The sequence below is a fragment of the Eurosta solidaginis genome, chromosome 4 (assembly GCF_040869045.1).
Source record: "Eurosta solidaginis isolate ZX-2024a chromosome 4, ASM4086904v1, whole genome shotgun sequence".
Lineage (NCBI taxonomy): Eukaryota > Metazoa > Arthropoda > Insecta > Diptera > Tephritidae > Eurosta > Eurosta solidaginis.
In genome coordinates this window covers 210204970-210225547 of record NC_090322.1, presented here as the reverse complement: position 1 = coordinate 210225547, position 20578 = coordinate 210204970, and positions in this window count along the sequence as shown.

Sequence of the window (20578 nt, the reverse complement as noted above, 5' to 3'; positions counted from 1 at the left end):
TGCCGTTTCGAGATATCGCCATAAAGGTGGACCAGGTGTGACCCTAGAATGCGTTCGTACAATATGGGTATCAAACGAAAGATGTTAATGAGTATTTTAAAAGGGAGTAATCCTTAGTTCCATAGGTGGACGCCGTTTCGAGATATCGCCATAATGGTGGACCAGGGGTGACCCTAGAATTTGTTTGTACAATATGGGTATCAAAAGAAAGGTGTTGATGAGTATTTTAAAAGTGACTGATGCTTAGTTCCACAGGTGGACGCCGTTTCGAGATATCGCCATAAAGGTGAACCAGGTGTGACTCTAGAATGTGTTTGTACGATATGGGTCTCAAATTAAAGGTATTAATGAGAGTTTTAAAAGGGAGTGGTGGTAGTTGTATATGTGAATTCATTTTCCAGATATCGACCAAAATGTAGACCAGGGTGACCCAGAACATCATCTGTTGGATACCGCTATGTAATAAATGTAATACCTGCCAAGATTTTAAGGGTTTTTTATTTCGCCCTGCAGAACTTTTTCATTTTCTTCTACTTAATATGGTAGGTGTCACAACTATTTTATAAAGTTTTTTCTAAAGTTATATTTCGCGTCAATAAACCAATCCAATTACCTCACCATGTTTCATCCCTTTTTTCGTATTTGGTATAGAATTATGGCATTTTTTTCATTTTTCGTAATTTTCGATATCGAAAAAGTGGGCGTTGTCATTGTCGGATTTCGTTAATTTTTCATACCAAGATAAAGTGAGTTCAAGTAAGTACGTGAACAAAGTTCATTAAAGATATGTCGATTTTTGCTCAAGTTATCGTGTTAACGGCCGAGCGGAAGGACAGACGGTCGACTCTGTATAAAAACTGGGCGCGGCTTCAACCAATTTCACCCTTTTTCACAAAAACCAGTTATCGTCCTAGAATCTAAGCCTCTACCAAATTTCACTAGGATTGGTAAATTTTTGTTCGACTTATGCCCTTAAAAGTATCCTAGGCAAATTAAATGAAAAAGGGCGGAGCCACGCCCATTTTGAAATTTTCTTTTATTTTTGTATTTTGTTGCACCATATTATTTCTGGAGTTGAATGTTGACATAATTTACTTATATAATGTAAAGATATTAAATTTTTTGTTAAAATTTTACTTTAAAAAAATTTTTTTTTTTAAAAGTGGGCGTGGTCCTTCTCCGATTTTACTAATTTTTATTGGGCGTACATATAGTAATAGGAGTAACGTCCCTGCCAAATTTCATCATGATATCTTCAACGACTGACAAATTACAGCTTGCAAAAGTTTTAAATTACCTTCTTTTAAAAGTGGGCGGTTCCACGCCCATTGTCCAAAATTTTACTAATTTTCTATTCTGCGTCATAAATTCAACTCATCTACCAAGTTTCGTCGCTTTATCTGCCTTTGGTAATGAATTATCGCACTTTTTCGGTTTTTCGAAATTTTCGATATCGAAAAAGTGGGCGTGGTTATAGTCCAATATCGTTCATTTTAAATAGCGATCTGAGATGGGTCCTCAGGAACCTACGTACCAAATTTCATCAAGATACCTCAAAATTTACTCAAGTTATCGTGTTAACGGACGGACGGACATGGCTCAATCAAATTTTTTTTCGATCCTGATTATTTTGATATATGGAAGTCTATATCTATATCGATTCCTTTATATATGTACAACCAACCGTTATCCAATCAAACTTAATATACTCTGTGAGCTCTGCTCAACTGAGTATAAAAATGAATAAAACTAAAGAAAAGTACAAAAAAGTCAATGATTGCGTAATAATAATGCGAAAAAAAAATAAATTTATAATTAAAAAGACTTAAGCTTCTCTTTGTAAATTTTTTACTCATAAATATATCAATTTGCTTCTTCTTCTTTTACCGACAATCGATCTTTTCGACCATTCAATATCACTCAATCGTCCCTTATTCACGCCTCATTTATCACCCTAAAAGAAAGTACCCGCATTTTGGCCAACATTTCGCTGCCAATTTTTGGTTTAAGAAAATTCGTTAAAAGTATAAATTAAAATGTCATGAAGTGTTATTAAGTAGCATGTGACATGTTGTTGCAACATGTTTTATGCAGAAACACAACATTTTTTTAGAGCATTTCTGATCTACAGCATCCTGTTACTAAATTTTTTTGGTTCGTCTGATGCGCGGAACACCCATAAAATTGTTAACAAATGTGCTGTCTTATGTCGCTTGTTATCACTACATTTTAATCACGCTTCCTCTATTTTTGGTGCCCTTTGAAATGCGCTCTCTTTCACTCTCAAACATTTGTTGCATGATGAGAAGCGTCAGATTTCACTTTCATGATAAACAGCGCTTCTTTTTATATCACGTCTTGTCCAACACTTGTCACACGTTCACATTTTCTCATAATACGTGTTGACCTATTAAATCACGTTCACACTTCATTGACCGAATTTTGGAAAGGTTCAGTTGCAATCATACACACACACACACACACACACACACAATGCTCATACTGAGTATATGAATGAAACGAGTAGCGATCGCTTAAAAGTCTCTACTTACATTCTCACTCGTTCTTTGATTTGATCTTTGACAAAATGTGATTTGACTTCGTTATTATGTGCCATGAAATCTTCTCAACTTTCTTTGGCTGGCCTTCAATTATTTTTTTTTTTTATTTTATTTCAGTGGGTAGTAATAAAACCTCCAATTAATTGATTGCTGTCGAATATTTGAAATACAATCTTCTTGAATTCATTATCGGAAATTTATGAGCTCGGCACACACAACCGCTCCACAACACGTAAAGAGCTGAAAGTAGATACTCTTTAAGGAAGTTGTAGAAGAAGAAGATCTTGCAGGGAGGGATAAAAGAGCTAATATTTAATCGGCGATATTCTATGTATACCAAGTGGTTTACGGCAGAAGCGTTCCAGAAGTAGTTGAGTTTTTACCTCAAGATGCAAGCCACTAAGCGTTCCGGAACTTGATGTATATACCGCGCGAAGGATATACGCTACAACACCTATATGTCCGGCTTTATCGTCATTGCGATGACATCATAAGATACTGCTTACTTACTTAATTGGCGCTTAACCCTGTTAAAATCGTGCTAGCCTGATAGCACCCAGGGATCTTATATTGTTTTTCACCTGATATCTTCATTGGAGTGGGGGCCGTCCTCTTTCTTTCCCTCTCTAGGCGGGTTTCGATAAGAGTACTGTCTGGGCCGGAGCACATTTTTCAATTCGATTAACATTGCCAAGCCAACTTGTGTTAGTTTGCTGGACTATTTTGATGACTGCATAAAGCTCGTACTGTTTATCGTTAAATCATGTTCGTTAGTCACCGTCGTCAATGCGTGGATGACAGAGCTGTGGGTAGAAAGTCCATGCAAGTGGAGAAGCCTTTTTATCAACATTCATCAGGGATAATTTGCCTGCGTTTCAGGCAGCTCACTACTTCTAGTCTCTTGCGGCCAAATACCCTCTTGCTAGCCCCTGAACATCCGAAATTCGATGGTGAATTAATATGTGAAGGCAACAACCGGGCAATGCTAGTCCGACTTATTCGGTTTTAGAGATATCTCGTGAGTGAGTCCCCAGGGGGTAGTCGGCAGCGTGTGACCACCATAGGGTGCAACTGCAACTGGACTTCTGAACTGAGACAGTTATTTTAGCATGAACGACACGTCTTATTCCAATACTTTCATTTTTGATTTAACCACAGGCCAATGGATTATACCTGCTAGCAAAAAAATATATATATTTCTACCGTTAATGAAAATATGTCACACGTAAAAGAAATTTAACGGTCCGTTTATAGATTACACTATTCCTTCATCCGTTATTTACTTTGTACTTTTATGGCACCCAGCTGTTCACGTCCATCGACATCCGGTGTTTTGCACCAACTGTGAGTATCTGGTAGGATAGTCTCGACGACGTCAAACGCTTTGTAGAGGCACTAAACCACACCTTCTCAACGAAGAAGAGATCCAAACTCTTAGTCCCTCCCTTGATCTGCACTTCATTTCTCCGAAGAAAAATTAGCACTTTCGCTAAGGGACATATAATATTCGTGTCGTTTTATACCTTCGGGCTGGCACGTACGTTTAAAACAGGATCCGAACCTGATTGTGATAGTGCATGTTACCTAGCGTATCTCCTTCTAGGAGTATGCAGCAGCAAATCATTACCAGAGTTCCGGGAACTTCCATGTCGCCTTTCACAACACTTTAGATTGTTTTTAATTCATTGGCTGGAATGATGAACATGATAACCGAATTTATAAAGCGACACAAAATTTGCTGATCAAGACACAAATATCAACACCACATTAATGCATTTTACTTGCGCTAGGTACAATGTCCACCAAAAGGTAAGACACGAAGGCGGTCTCACTTTTCTACACAGTATAATTTATCTAACCTTGACATCGGCCCCTGTAAAAAATACCTTTAATTTTCCTGTCAGGATATTTAAACCTTGAGATTGTGAATAATCTTTATAAGTAATTAGCCACCCCAAATTTTCGTCCCAAAAATAGTGCCTGTTCATGGCTGGAACTCGTGGTGACCCCAACATACACCAACTTGCTTGCCAATGTTAGGAAACAGCTACCATCATCCTCCTGCTGTAACAGATAACTAAGTTTTATAGCCCGAAGGTTCGAGTGGTAAAAAATATAAATTATTCCCAAGGCAGTAGAGCTAAAGGGTGCTAATGCCGTATCGGTTACACCCCCTCAGCCTTTGGTTAGTGCTTTTTCATTTAAAATTACAGCAAAACCCACCCTGAAATCCTGACCATACTTCAATTACAATACTTATGTAGTTACTAATTACTACTTACTTACTTACAAATAACTACTTATATACTTCACTTATTAACTACCTACTTAATAACGAGGGGCAGACCGACACCTGAGAGGTACACCCACAGGTTTCTGTAAAGCTTGGTATAGGAACGATTTTCCGTCATCCCTTGTCAAATTTGGTTTTGAGACAAACCCGTTTCGGCGTTGTGCCATCATCAGTGTCTATTTTCGTTCTGATTTGTTGTTGTCGTTTGTCCTGTATTTATAGTTCGTAGGTATATGAGCAGGTATTGTCAGAATTGATGCTTGTGTATATTCAGTTATGTGTATGTGCTGTGTGTTTATTCTGTAAAGCAATACCTCTCATCATCATCATTAATTGGCTTTAAAGCGGCTAAGTGATTGTTTTGCATCAAGTCACCCCAGATATCCTCATTTTGTGATAACTAACGCCAAATGCTAACACCAAGGGAGGTAAAGCCTTCCTCCACATGCCTTTCACAATTCAGTAGAGCTCTTGCCCTTCCTCTGCTTAAAAACTGTGGTTTCGATTGAAATACTCAAGAAGTGTAACTGTCCCTAAGAAAAGAATCGCAACTTAATCTTATTTCTCGAAGAGATAAGAAAAAAAAATTGCTTTAAACTTACAAAAGAATCCGTCAGTTGATAATGAAGTTACATGTACAATTAGTAGACACTATAGGCTTGCATTCCTGTCATAACAACGCTCTCCGAACTGATACGGCTTGACTATTTATAACGCATATACCTCACTTTCACAGGGACGCAATGTTGAGGCACCAATACGTAGATGCGGAGGATCACAATTAAGTTGATACTTCTTCTTCCGAAATATTTTGGGCGGTGAATTTTTGATCCATCACAAATTTGGTCTCATTCTCTATTGCGAAACGAACGTTCGTTTCGCCTCAGAAACGAATCTTTCGTATTGTGGCGAATATTAGCAGTCATATATATCACTGTGCTGCTACTAAATAGATTACAACAACAATAGGGCAAGCAGCCTCAATTATGTACATGTGCAAATTAAAGCAAGCAAACCCACTTATATACAAGGCAACGAAGAACATTCCACATGTCCCAGCGGGTTTCCTCAAAGATTTCGGGGAGAAACCTCATCGCTACAACAATAACAACAACAACATTCCACACACATAACCAGCAGCTTGAAGCAAAGAGATTATTTCACATACGCGTATGTAGTCATCAGCTAAGAGCAGAAGTTGTTACTCACACATACACACGCATATAGCCAAATAACCAAGTACGAGATACAACTGTTCCTGAAGGCATGTTCGTGAAAAGTCTAGACCTTAGGAGAAATATGAGAATGAAGCAACAGAGAGTAAAAAAGCAGCGCAAGTTGAGGAATAACTAATCAGTTTGATTTTAACACGCATTAGCGAAGCACAAAGTATTGCAACTAGTATTGTACTACTCCCAAAGTAGTCTTAATAATGACAATTTTGCCATACTGAATTTTGTAGTTATTTATTCGACAGTTCAGAGATTCGGACGACAGTAGAAGGTGCAAAATAAATAGGAATTTCCCTAAATTCGTTACAGTATATTTGCGTTATGTTAAGCGATGGAAGCATATCATTCGATAGTTGATTTTGTATTCCCGTTTGACATAACGTAAGAAACGTATATGCCGGAAGAAAATTGTAGAGGATACCATTGACAGACGGCAACGATATGACACTACTCGTTCGTCTGAGCTATCGTTAGCAATACAGAATGATGCCCATATATTTGCCAGTTTAAAAACCGGGATATCCCACTATCAGAGGGGAAAGACCATACAAATTTTTAAACTATTAAAAAAATACCTGGAAATAGTTGTTAGTTTAAAACAGTTTCAAAATATATCAAATATTATTTAACAAACTTAATGCAATCCACGTTTTATCTTTTGATCAGTGATGCCCATCTTAAAAAATAATATTTCCAACTGTGATTCAATCACAACAGACATACAAAATCATAATTCCAGCTGCATATGATTTAAAATAAAGATATCCGTCCATATAACAGCAACAAAGCAGCTGCCTCTTGCAATAATTGTCACCCTTTCGTTGGTTAGAATATTTTATTCTTGTTAGATAGAAGTAAAAGAAAAAAAAAAACAGGATTAGAACAATAAAGTAGACAGCAATTCAACAAGCCAGTAGCAAATCTGAAGCAACATTTGAATAAGTAAATTCAAATATATTTAGGTGGTGCCTATGAAAATGTAAACCTTCAGTTTCAACTGCCCGCATATCAGATGCTTCATTCCCCTCTACAACTGCAACGCATTTCATTCTTGCCACATTGCTATCGGAATTTTAAATGCAACAATCAACAACCCCTTCTACGAGTATTGCTATTCAAATATTCAACACGCGGCGTAGCCCAGCGCAACCCATAATGGCAGGTGCTACAACGATATTGTCGCAAGGAGTTTGTCGTATGACCGTGACAATGTCACACTTTTCAAGGTTGGCATACAAAAAAAAAAGTAGTAGGAACGCAAAAAGGAACCAGTTATGAAAAGTAAGAAGGGGTAGGAAGGCGGTTTGTCTACTATTTTATAGACACACACATACGCAGATATTTTTTACGGCTCTAGCTGGCTGCCGTTGTACGCGTGTCAAATGCAATCAAACCATCTGCTTATTACCGTAATATATGAAATTATAATATTAAATGTGGTATATGATTGTTGATGGGTGGTGGTTAGGAAAATAAAAGCAAACATCTTGAAGTACGCATGTCACATGTTAGCGGTACTTGATAATTATTTGTTAAAGGGAACGGTAAGAGCAAACTCTTTCTTTTCATTACGGAATATTTGCACCTTTTTGACGAAGAATAGTTTAAAGAAGATTCTGTAGATTGCTGGGGTGAAAAAATGCAAGTGATAACTGTACTTTTTTATTTCAGAAAACAATGGAAGCGATAGATATTATACCGTTAAAAGTTTCAAGGAATATACCTCTCTGAAGTAGGCAAGACAACTTTTACGTGGAAAAAAATTACCTATTGGGAAAATCGCCGTGAATTTGCCGTAATTTATCCGTGAAACAAAAAAATTGCCGTGGCCACGTGAAGTTAGCGTGCCACCCTGTATTTTCTAAAACATGGCCGCGATAAATTATTTTTTTTCACCAATAATTCACGGCAAATTTACGGCAAATTCGCGTGCAAGAATTATTTTCCTAACTGCTGTCTAAGGTAGTTTTCGAAAAGTGGCACGCTGCCTTCACGTGAAGTTGGCGGTTCAACATAAAAAAAATTTGAAATTTTTTTTTTCGAAGTTATAAAATATGCCACTTATCTACGGAAAATTTGCGACAAATTCGTGTGCAAGAATTATTTTCCTAGCTGGTCTCTAAGGGGGTTTTCTGAGGGTGGCACGCTATCTTCACGTGAAGTTGGCGTGCCACCCTGTATTTTCTAAAACATGGCCGCTGAAAATTTTTTTGTTTCACCGATAATTCACGGCAAATTTACGGCAAATTCACGTGCAAGAATTATTTTCCTAACTGGTATCTAAGGTGGTTTTCGAAAAGTGGCACGCTGACTTCACGTGAAGTTGGCGGTTCAACATAAAAAAAATTTGAAATTTTTTTTTCGAAGTTATAAAATATGCTACTTATCTACGGCAAATTCGTGTGCAAGGATTATTTTCCTAGCTGCTCTCTAAGGGGTTTTCTGAGGGTGCCACGCTATCTTCACGTGAAGTTGGCGTGCCACCCTGTATTTTCTAAAACATGGCCGCGGCAAATTTTTTTGTTTCACGCATAATTCACGACAAATTTACAGCAAATTCACGTGCAAGAATTATTTTCCTAACTGGTGTCTAAGGTGGTTTTCGAAAAGTGGCCCGCTGACTTCACGTGAAGTTGGCGGTTCAACATATAAAATTTGAAATTTTTTTTTTCGAAATTATATAATATGCCACTTATCTACGGCAAATTTACGGCAAATTCGTGTGCAAGAATTATTTTCCTAGCTGGTCTCTAAGGTGGTTTTCTGAGCGTGGCACGCTAACTTCACGTGAAGTTGGCGTGCCACCATGTATTTTCTAAAATATGGTCACGGCAAATTTTTTTGTTTCACGGATAAATTACGGCAAATTCACGGCAATTTTCCCAATAGGTAAGTTTTTTCCACGTAAAAGTTGTCTTGCCAACTTCAGAGAGGTAAGGAATATTGAATATCTACACTTAGGGGAATCTTTTTGATAGTGAAAAAATATAATTTTTAGCAAACAATGTGGATTTGGTTTGGTTTGTCTAATGGATTTTAAGAAAATTATTGCAAGTATCTATTGCCCTCTATACCTAATCCTCTCGATCTCCTCTCCGTTTATCCTCTCCCCTTTATGGCAAAATTTACTTGAACACCCAATATATGGTTGAACTTGGAACCAAAAGTGATTAAATTTTAACATTCTCAGCAGTCTAGCTGATGTTAGTAAGTAAATGAAAAGAGATAGACCCATCTATAAGTATACCAAATGGATCAGGATAACGATCTGAGTTGATGCAGCCATTTCTATGTGTTTGAACGCAAACTACTCCCTCAATTTTTGAGATATCTTGAAAAATTTGGTGAGCGGATATACTTGCGTGAGCGATTAGATATTTGTCGGAACAGACCTGGTCGGACCACTGTAGCGCATATATTCCCCAATTTTTCAAAAAAAAAAGCTTTTTTTTTGTCATATCTTGCTCAACTCATCAGACAGAAGCTTTATTTATTTCACCATTTTACCGCATATATTATTGTGTAGACAAAACGTAGAGATTTCAATGAAACTCAGTTCACTTATAGCAAGCTCTTCGAGGAAGATAATAGGCATGATAAAGTTATTTTAAAACAAGCAAGGAAGGCTAAGTTCGGGTGTAACCGAACATTACATACTCAGTTGAGAGCTATGGAGACAAATTAAGGGAAAATCACCATGTAGGAAAATGAACCTAGAGTAACCCTGGAATGTGTTTGTATGACATGTGTATCAAATGAAAGGTGTTAACGAGTTTTTTTAAAAGGGCGTGGGCCTGAGTTCTATAGGTGGATATCGTCATAAAGGTGGACCAGGCGTGACTCTATAATGTGCTTGTACGTTATGGGTATCAAATTAAAGGTATTAATGAGAGTTTTAAAAGGGAGTGGTGGTAGTTGTATATGTGAAGGCGTTTTCTAAATTTCGCCCAAAATGGGGACCAGGGTGACCCAGAACATCATCTGTCGGGTACCGCTAATTTATTTATATATGTAATACCACGAAGAGTATTCCTGCCAAGATTCCAAGGGCTTTTGATTTCGCCCTGCAAAACTTTTTCATTTTCTTCTACTTAATATGGTAGGTGTCACACCCATTTTACCAAGTTTTTTTCTAAAGTTATATTTTGCGTCAATAGACCAATGCAATTACCATGTTTCATCCTTTTTTTCGTATTTGGTATATAATTATAACATTTTTTTCATTTTTCGTAATTTTCGATATCGAAAAAGTGAAAAACTGAGTTCAGATAAGTGCGTGAACTGAGTTTAGTAAAGATATATCGATTTTTGCTCAAGTTATCGTGTTAAAGGCCGAGCGGAAGGACAGACGGTCGACTCTGTATAAAAACTGGGCGCGGCTTCAACCGATTTCGCCCTTTTTCACAGAAAACAGTTATCGTCCTAGAATCTAAGCTCCTGCCAAATTTCACAAGGATTGGTAAATTTTTGTTCGACCTATGGCATTAAAAGTATCCTAGACAAATGAAATGAAAAAGGGCACCATATCATTACTGGAGTTGAGTGTTAACATAATTTACTTATAGACTGTAAAGATATTAAATTTTTGTAAAAATTTGACTTTAAAATTTTTTTTTTTAAAGTGGGCGTGGTCGTTCTCCGATTTTGCTAATTTTTAGTAAGCAGACATATAGTAATAAGAGTAGCGTTCCTGCCAAATTTCATCATGATATCTTCAACGACTGCCAAATTACAGCTTGCAAAACTTTTAAATTACCTTCTTTTAAAAGTGGGCGGTGCCACGCCAATTGTCCAAACTTTTACTAATTTTGTATTCTGTGTAATAAGTTCAACCCACCTACCAAGTTTCATCGCTTTATCCGTCTTTGGTAATGAATTATCGCACTTTTTCGGTTTTTCGAAATTTTCGATATTTAAATAGGGATCTGAGATGAGTGCCCAGGAACCTACATACCAAATTTTATCAAGATAGCTCAAAATTTACTCAAGTTATCGTGTTAACGGACAGACGGACGGACGGACGGACATGGCTCAAACGAATTTTTTTTCGATACTGATGATTTTGATATATGGAAGTCTATATCTATCTCGATTCCTTTATACCTGTACAACCAACCGTTTTCCCATCAAAGTTAATATACTCTGTGAGCTCTGCTTAACTGAGTATAAATAGATTGTTGAGGAGTAATATAAGGGTTGACGAAGGTATAGAAGGCAAGGGGAAGTAAGACGAGAAAAAGGCAGAAGAACAAAATCCGGGAGAGGAGACAAATTTTTAAAAGGTTTTCCGAACATACATATATGCAGGTCAATCAAATACAATATCCGTTATTTTACTTAAATTTTACGGAATCAGGAAAAAAATTCACCATATCCAAGTCTCTGTTTCTGAACCACAGTTTATCGTTGCCAAATTAATTCATTGCTAGTTAATCAACTACGAAAGCTTACACTAAATTTAAATTGCCTTGCCGCAGGACTTCAAAATCGAGTTAACTATAAATACATATAACCGATATGAAGAATTCAATAAAAAACAAGTAAGGAAGGTTAAGTTCGGGTGTAACCGAACATTACATACTCAGTTGACAGCTATGGTGGAACATAAGGGAAAATAACCATGGAGGCAAATGAGCCGAGGGTAACCCTGGAATGTGTTTGTATGACATGTGTATCAAATGAAAGGCATTAAAGAGTATTTTATGAGGGAGAGGGCCATAGTTCTATAGGTGGACGCCAATGGGATATCGCCATAAAGGTTGATCACGGTTGACTCTAGAATTTGTTTGTACGATATGGGTATCAAACGAAAGGTGTTAAGGAGTATTTTAAAAGAGAGTGGGCCTTAGTTCTATAGGTGGACGCCGTTTCGTGATATCGCCATAAAGGGGACCAGGGGTGACTCTAGAATGCGCTTGTACAATATGGGTGTCAAACGAAAGGTATTAATGAGTATTTTAAGAGGGCGTGGGCCTTAGTTCTATATGTGAACGCCTTTTCGAGATATCGCCATAAAGGTGGACCAGGGGTGACTCTAGAATTTGTTTGTACTATATGGGTATCAAATGAAAGGTGTTAATGAGTATTGATAGTTCTATAGGTGGACGCCTTTTCGAAATATCGTTATAAAAGTGGACCAGGTTTGACTCTAGATTGCGTTTGTACAATATGGGTATCAAACGAAAGGTGTTAATAAGTGTTTTAAAAGGGAGTGGGCCTTAGTTCTATGGGTGGACGCCTTTTCGGGATATCGCCATAAACGTGGACCAGGGTTGACTCTAGAATGCGTTTGTACAATATGGGTATCAAACGAAAGGTGTTAATAAGTGTTTTAAAAGGGAGTGGGCCTTAGTTCTATAGGTGGACGCCTTTTCGAGATATCGCCATAAAGGTGGACCAGGGGTGACTCTAGAATTTGTTTGTACGATATGGGTATCAAATGAAAGGTGTTAAGGAGTATTTTAAAAGAGAGTGGGCCTTACTTCCATAGGTGGATGCTTTTCGAGATATCGCCATAAAGGTGGGCCAGGGGTGATTCTAGAATTTTTTTGTACGATATGGGTATCAAATGAAAGGTGTTAATGAGTATTTTAAAAAGGAGTGGGCCTTAGTTCTATATGTGGACGCCTTTTCGAGATATCGCCATAAACGTGGACCAGGGGTGACTAGAATGTGTTTGTACGATATGGATATCAAATTAAAGGTATTAATGAGGGTTTTAAAAGGGAGTGGGAGAGTTGTATATGTGAAGGCGTTTTCGAGATATCGACCAAAATGTGGAACAAGGTGATCCAGAACTTCATCTGTCGGGTACCGCTAATTTATTTATATATGTAATACCACGAACAGTATTCTTTCCAAGATTCCAAGGGCTTTTGATTTCGCCCTGCAAAACTTTTTCATTTTCTTCTACTTAATATGGTAGGTGTCACACCCATTTTACCAAGTTTTTTTCTAAAGTTATATTTTGCGTCAATAGACCAATGCAATTACCATGTTTCATCCCTTTTTTCGTATTTGGTATATAACTATAACATTTTTTTCATTTTTCGTAATTTTCGATATCGAAAAAGTGAAAAACTGAGTTCAGATAAGTGCGTGAACTGAGTTTAGTAAAGATATATCGATTTCTGCTCAAGTTATCGTGTTAAAGGCCGAGCGGAAGGACAGACGGTCGACTCTGTATAAAAACTGGGCGCGGCTTCAACCGATTTCGCCCTTTTTCACAGAAAACAGTTATCGTCCTAGAATCTAACCTCCTGCCAAATTTCACAAGGATTGGTAAATTTTTGTTCGACTTATGCCATTAAAAGTATCCTAGACAAATTAAATGAAAAAGGGCGGAGCCACGCCCATTTTGAAATTTTCTTTTATTTTTGTATTTTGTTGCGCCATATCATTACTGGAGTTGAATGTTGGCATAATTTACTTATATACTGTAAAGATATTAACTTTTCTTTTAAAATTTGAATTTAAAAAAATTTTTTTTTAAAAAGTGGGTGTGGTCGTTCTCCGATTTTGCTAATTTTTAGTAAGCAGACATATAGTAATAAGAGTAACGTTCCTGCCAAATTTCATCGTGATATCTTCAACGACTGCCAAATAACAGCTTGCAAAACTTCTAAACTATCCTCTTTTAAAAGTGGGCGGTGCCACGCCCATTGTCCAAAATTTTACTATTTTTCTATTCTGCGTCATAAGTTCAACTAACTTACCAAGTTTCATCGCTTAATCCGTATTTGGTAATGATATATCGCACTTTTTCGATTTTTCGAAATTTTCGATATCGAAAAAGTGGGCGTGGTTATTGTCCGATATTGTTCATTTTAAATAGCGATCTGAGATGAGTGCCCGGGAACCTACATACCAAATTTTATCAAGATAGCTCAAAATTTACTCAAGTTATCGTGTTAACGGACAGACGGACGGACGGACGGACATGGCTCAAACGAATTTTTTTTTCGATACTGATGATTTTGATATATGGAAGTCTATATCTATCTCGATTCCTTTATACCTGTACAACCAACCGTTATCCAATCAAAGTTAATATACTCTGTGAGCTCTGCTCAACTGAGTATAATTAAGACGTGTGACACTTCACATACAACCAAAATCTTATGTATCATACTTTTTCGGAAAAATTCGTGAGACTTTCGAAACAAGTTATCCGGTTTGATTGATATGGGATATTCTTATTTTCGGCAAATGGACCACGGACCAACCTTTTCGAAAAAAAATATTTTGTAGTGAGCGATTTGGTTGAAAGTTGTTACGGGGGTACCTCCTTGACCAAGTTAATATTTGAGAAATTTTTCCTTTTGAGAAATGGATGAGAGGTCCACCCATTCCAAAACAACTAATGTATAGATACTCTCGTCTCAGGAAAGAGGCCCTGTGACGGCATTATACTTAAGTAAAACAGCAACTGACCTTTTCTAAAGAAATTTGGTATAGTGGCATATCATTGACCAAGTTAATATTTGAGAAACTTTTCGTTCCGGGAAGTAGACTAGTGAACGACATAATCCAAAAATTCAAATTTATAGTGCGATTTGCTTGAAATTTGACACAGGAGTACGATCCTCTTTGACCAAGTTAATATTTGAGAATATTTTCATTCCGGTAAATGGGCCAGGATCCGACCTATTCTAAAACACCATAATTATGATGCGATTTGATTGAATTGTGATGTGTACAATGATTCTTCCTTGCCTAGGTTGTTTTTAAAAAACTTTTCTTTCGGGAAAGTGGACCATGGCCCGTCTTATTGAAATAAATGTCATTTATAAAGAAATTATTTAAAATTTATTTTTTTTCGTAACCTCGAAAGGTATTGATAAATATATGGGACCAATTCCTTGTGGCACACAATTCACACATTTTTTTATATTGAAATTTATTATTTAAACAATCTTTCGAATAGCTTAATATTTGGCATAGTTTTCCTTCTGGAAATTGAAGCAATGCCAACTTATTCTAAAAATTGTAATTATGATGCTATTCTCTTGAAACTTAGTATTTCGAGCAATTTTTTTCTGTGAAGTCCATCAAATCGTATTAATGATGCGGTTTGGTCGAAGCAGGGCCATTTCTGATATCATACTAGTAGTTCGTTAGAGAGACTCAGAGGAGGGTGAAAAGGAGAATTGAGAGGAAAAGGGAGCTGCACGGAGACAGAGTGGCAGAGAGGTAATGGGAAAGAAACAATAGATGGAAAGAAAAACCAGAAAGAGAGGAAGGAAAAGAGGGATGAAAATAGGGAGAGGGAAAGAGAATTTCAGAACAAGTGTTGTGAAGAGGGGGGATAGAGGCAGAGGGAGACGCGGAGGGAAATTGAGAGGTATTGTAATGAAATGGGGAATAGAAAGGAGGAGGTGATATTTTTGAGAAAAACAAGAGAAAAAATTTAGTAGAGAGGAAATGGGAGAAAAACAGTATTATTGTTTTAACTAAATAAAATGGGTGTTTCGAATAGAGACTGATGTATGAAATTAGATTATTTGCGACAGCAACGCGCCGGGTGCTAGCTAACAATAAATAAATTTAATTAATTAGCACTTTATTGTAACGCTATATCTTTTTAAATTTATTTCTTCAATGACAGTTGTGCAGTAGTAGTTTATTACAGCAATTGCGCCAGCAGCTGAGCTCTCCTTTAATACCCCAGTCACGGTATTACCATATTTGTAAGAACTAACGCGGGAAAAATCATAAATCGGTACACCGTTTTTTAAAGTGCTCGCCGTTCTCCAATACACCATTGTCTATGACAGTGAGGACGCAGAATTTCAGACTAATTAGATCCCTTTCTTGTTGTATATTATGCGACGACATGTACATACTTATGTTGTTATTTTTCAAAAGACATTTTTGGGGTATTCACATAACCGTGCTTATCAGCTTTCTGCAACTTTGGTTATATTTTTGACATAGTTTGCAAAAACAAAATGTACTGTAGAGAAAGCAAAAGGTTTAAAATTGAAACTTCAGGTAAGATACAAACCTTCGCAACCAAATGAAAAGTGCAAATTAAGCCAAATAATATTTGGTCAAATACCTATGTACCAAGAAAATTTAAAACTTAACTTCAAAGTTTCTAACCATATATCATATTGTTACGAATATTAGCAAAACTAAGGGGTGCTGCCATCTCTAAGCCGATGCTAAGCAGCGCCTTGCATGTACATCCATAGATCAATCATTATGTCTACACATATGTAGGTACACGCAGCTGAGAGCAACGCACAAGCACATGCAGATATCTTATCTGAAATTCTCCTAAAGGTATGCAATTGTGATTGTGGAAGTGTCGCTCACACATACAAGCGCATGGGGTATGAGAGAAGCTATAAAAATTATATATCTGTAGTTGTAGCTGAGAAATTTATAACTAACTAAGTAAATTCTGGAAGCGCCTAGAAGATGCCAGGAGGAAATCACAGAGTATAAAAGCATCAGCGGTAGAGGCGCTATGGGCAGTTTCAGTTAAGCACGCTATCTGTCGGGCAATAGATCAGTTTCATTTAAGCTATCAGCCAGTTTTGTTATTAAGCAAGCTAGTTGTAAAGTATAAGTGTTATTGTAAAGTACTTTAATAAAGGTAATTTTTCCATTATTCAATATTGGAGTTATTTATTCAACAGTTTAGTGATTCGAACTTAGCAGAAGATTGCAAATAAGGGAAATTGCAAGTAAATTCGTTACAATATGATACTGTGGGATCAATAATAATTTTTGTACCACGGTTTAATCTTGGAAAACCCTTTTAAATTCATCTTCAGAACATTTTGAGCATGAAAAAGTTGTGTCCAATATATGCCAATTAGCTGCAACCGCTTTTTTATGGATAGCAACTCATGTGCAGTATCAAATGATCTCTGCCATTTATCGTAGTCTCATTAGACCAGCAGATGAGGATAGATATCTCTAATGCGCGATCTTACATTATAGCAAGGCGAATCCAGGAACAGGTGTTGTTATCCCATCAGCTGATTGCTTATTCTTGATAATTTTCCATACAAAGCCTTGTACAAAAAAATGTCAATTAATCGAAATCTATGAAAATTTTCTTTTGACTTGACATTCATCTGCACGGCGAATTGATTGAATTCGCTTTGCCACCACTTGGTATAGATTCCCGATTTATAAATTTTCATATACGCGCAGAATGCGCAATAAATGTATCTATTGATATAAATTATCGGTTTATCAGACGATATATCGGTATGTTATCGCATGTTAAGCAATAGCCACTGTGCATATAAAAATATACGATTTTGTGCGCACTTTTTTGTACGAAAAAATATTGATAAAATTAAAACTAAATATTCCATGTAAAGTGTATTCATTTATAATTAACAACAAGATTTCAACCAAAGATAAAAAAATAGTTAGCAATATTATTTTGAAAATAAAATGTCAGTAAACAAATTAAAACCAGCAGCAACACCCCATTGCGGGACAAGTGAGCACCTCCAGGGACCAAAGAAACCACAAATATTACAAGTGAATATACAACTAATTGTAATTAATTATGTATAAATTTATATTAAATAGGCACTTATAAATACATGAAGAAAAAAATCAATTAACAGCAAGATAGAAGACACAGCAAGCGCATGATAGGTTTGGAAAAATTCATTAGAATTTTGAATGAGAGACGCCAATACAAAGAAGTGATATACAATATTTTATGCGAAAAGATACAAAACAAAGAAGATGAGCTCATATTTCTTATCGCGTTGATCTATTGTATAGCACGAAGAAAAAATAGCAATTGATCATTATTGAGAGAAGATATAGAGCAAACTGGGAAAGGCACGAATCAGGGTATTCTGCAGTACATGGTAGGATATACAGGGTGATGAAAAAGGGAAATATAAACAAAACTAAATTCAAATACTCACATGCTCCGTCTTTGTAATATTTTATTTCCAACACAAAAAATTAATAGATCGCTGTGAATCGCTTATATTTATAAGACAATGATTTCGAAATTTGTCTGCTCTAAGAGTGCTTCAAAAATTGGCAGGTGAAAGTATTTTCCCAGCAAAACTGCAACTGTGTGCATAACAAACAAATTTTTCTTTAAATTTTTCATTACAGATATATTTTCGAAGATATATACGATTATATTACAGTGGCTGCGGCACTAAGTTATGCTTACTCCCAAATAGAAAAATAAACGGAAAATTAGGTTTGATTGTTAATGAGGACAAAACAAAGTAAATTCTGTCAACAAGCAAAGGGTCAGCGCATTGGCGCCTGGGCAACTGTACGAGCTTTTCGCAGATATCAATATAGACCAGCGAATTAAAACGCAGCGGCTACGCTGGCTAATGTTATGCGAATGAAAGAAGATTTTCAGCCCGAAAAAGTATCCTTATCGGAATCCGTCTATGGAAACAGTGGAAGAGGGTCGCCCCTATTCTGTTGGAAGTACCGGGTGGAACGCGATTTAAATTCTCTTGGTGCGACAAATTGGAGCCAGATAATCCAACGACGAAACGATTGGCAATTTATAAGTAAGTAAGGCTGCGCACTCAGCGTAGCGAAGCTGCAGAGTGCAAATGTGCAAAAATATGAATCATTTCATCCTTGTAACATGTTTCATGATATTCAAGATTTCAGATCCTAGCTCCGCTAAGCAATCGATGAAATAATTTTATTATAAATCTGTAAGTGCTTTGGTTATAGCGCGACAGAGAAGAGTGCTCAGCGCCTTTTATTTCATCGCCGTTCGAAAAAAATAAACAGCAGTAAATTCGCTCATATATATGGAGGTGCTCAATATTATGGATATACACTTTTTCACATCCGAATCACTTTATTTACATAAAAGCAGTTAATCCGTAGCCTCTTAACCCTTTAGCAATCATGGATTAACCCCTTGTGGGCCGTTTTTATTTTTGATCTGAAATTAAATTACTTGGAACAGAATCGTTAAACTTCTACTAAATTTGTAGCATCTTAGGAAAATGCTCAACTAAGCTGACAAAAAAAAAATCGCTAACAACCAGGAAAGTTTTTTAGGAAGTTAAGACTAACACTGTGGTTTGATGGTAGCGTGCTCCGCCTACTACACCGACGAATGCCCTGGGTTCACACCCCGGGCAAAGCAACATCAAAATTTTAAATATAAGGTTTTTCAATTAGGAGAAAATTTTTCTAAGCGGGGTCACCCCTCGGCAGTGTTTCGCAAGCACTCCGAGTGTATTTCTGCCATGAAAAGCTCTCAGTGAAAACCCATCTGCCTCACAGATGCCGTTCGGAGTCGGCATAAAACAAGAAGGTCCCGTCCCGCCAATTTGTAGGAAAAAACTAAAAAGGAGCACGACGCAAATTGAAAGAGAAGCTCGGCCTAAAATCTCTTCGGAGGTTATCGCGCCTTACATATATTTTTATTGTTTTAAGACTAACTCTTCACCAACTTGAAAACAATCCATATTTTACAGCTGTACTTTTAGATTAGATTAAAAAAAGATATCAAAATAATAGAATTATGTTTAGTTTTATTCTAAAAATAAATTTTTAAAAAACACCTAATTACAAAAAATAACCAGCAGGCAATTACTTAACTTTTACTTAATGCAATGGTAGAAGCAGAATAATAAAATTTAATAGGGGAGTTCAGGATTTTGTGCACATGATCAAGCATCTTTTCATTTGCAAATTGGTGTAGTATATTTACACAATACACCAACAGAATATACGGTTATGTATTTGCTTCGTCGTTGCAAATACGCAAAAACAGTAGTATATTTTCCTAACATGGAATAGCAAAGCAAGAACTGTCAATCCAAAACAAATTGTGCAAAGAATAGATTTGAAATGAAAAAAGTTGTTTCCGATCCTTAGCTTATATTTGCAATTGCAACGTTTCCCATACAAAATGCATAAAAATCTGAATTGCTTTAATATACTTTTTAGACACCACTTATTTGAATTACACACAGAAATTTTTGAGTTTGAAATTCTGGTGGGAAGTGCAGGGTTTTTGATGTTATATAACTGTGTTTTAATTTTTTGAAAAACTTATTTTTAAAAGTTGAATTTTTAGAACGCTTGGCCCCAGTGTGCACAAGTAAAGGGTATAAGTTCACATATTGCACTTTAATTTGTAACGAACTCAATCTAACCGATTCGCGTCAGTGATTTGTCAAACAAATACATAAAAATAAAATTACCTGTCTCCAAAAATAACTTTCTCAATTATTTCTCTGGTGTATTGGGCTCTCCTGTTTAAGCAGCGTAGCAGCGTTGGTTTATAGTGGGGCTTAATTATAGCCTATAAAGAATCAAAATATTAACAAAAAATCACATACAAATTAGTCAGAGATAATTATTTTTAAATAAAAACTAAGGTAATCCAGAAATAAGTAGATCATGCAGGCTGCCAGATCAATGCAGTGTCTTTCAAGCCAAAAAGTAGCCGTGAAAAAAGCAGCAGAAATTCAGGAGGAAGCGTGTTCAATACAATACTCTCATCA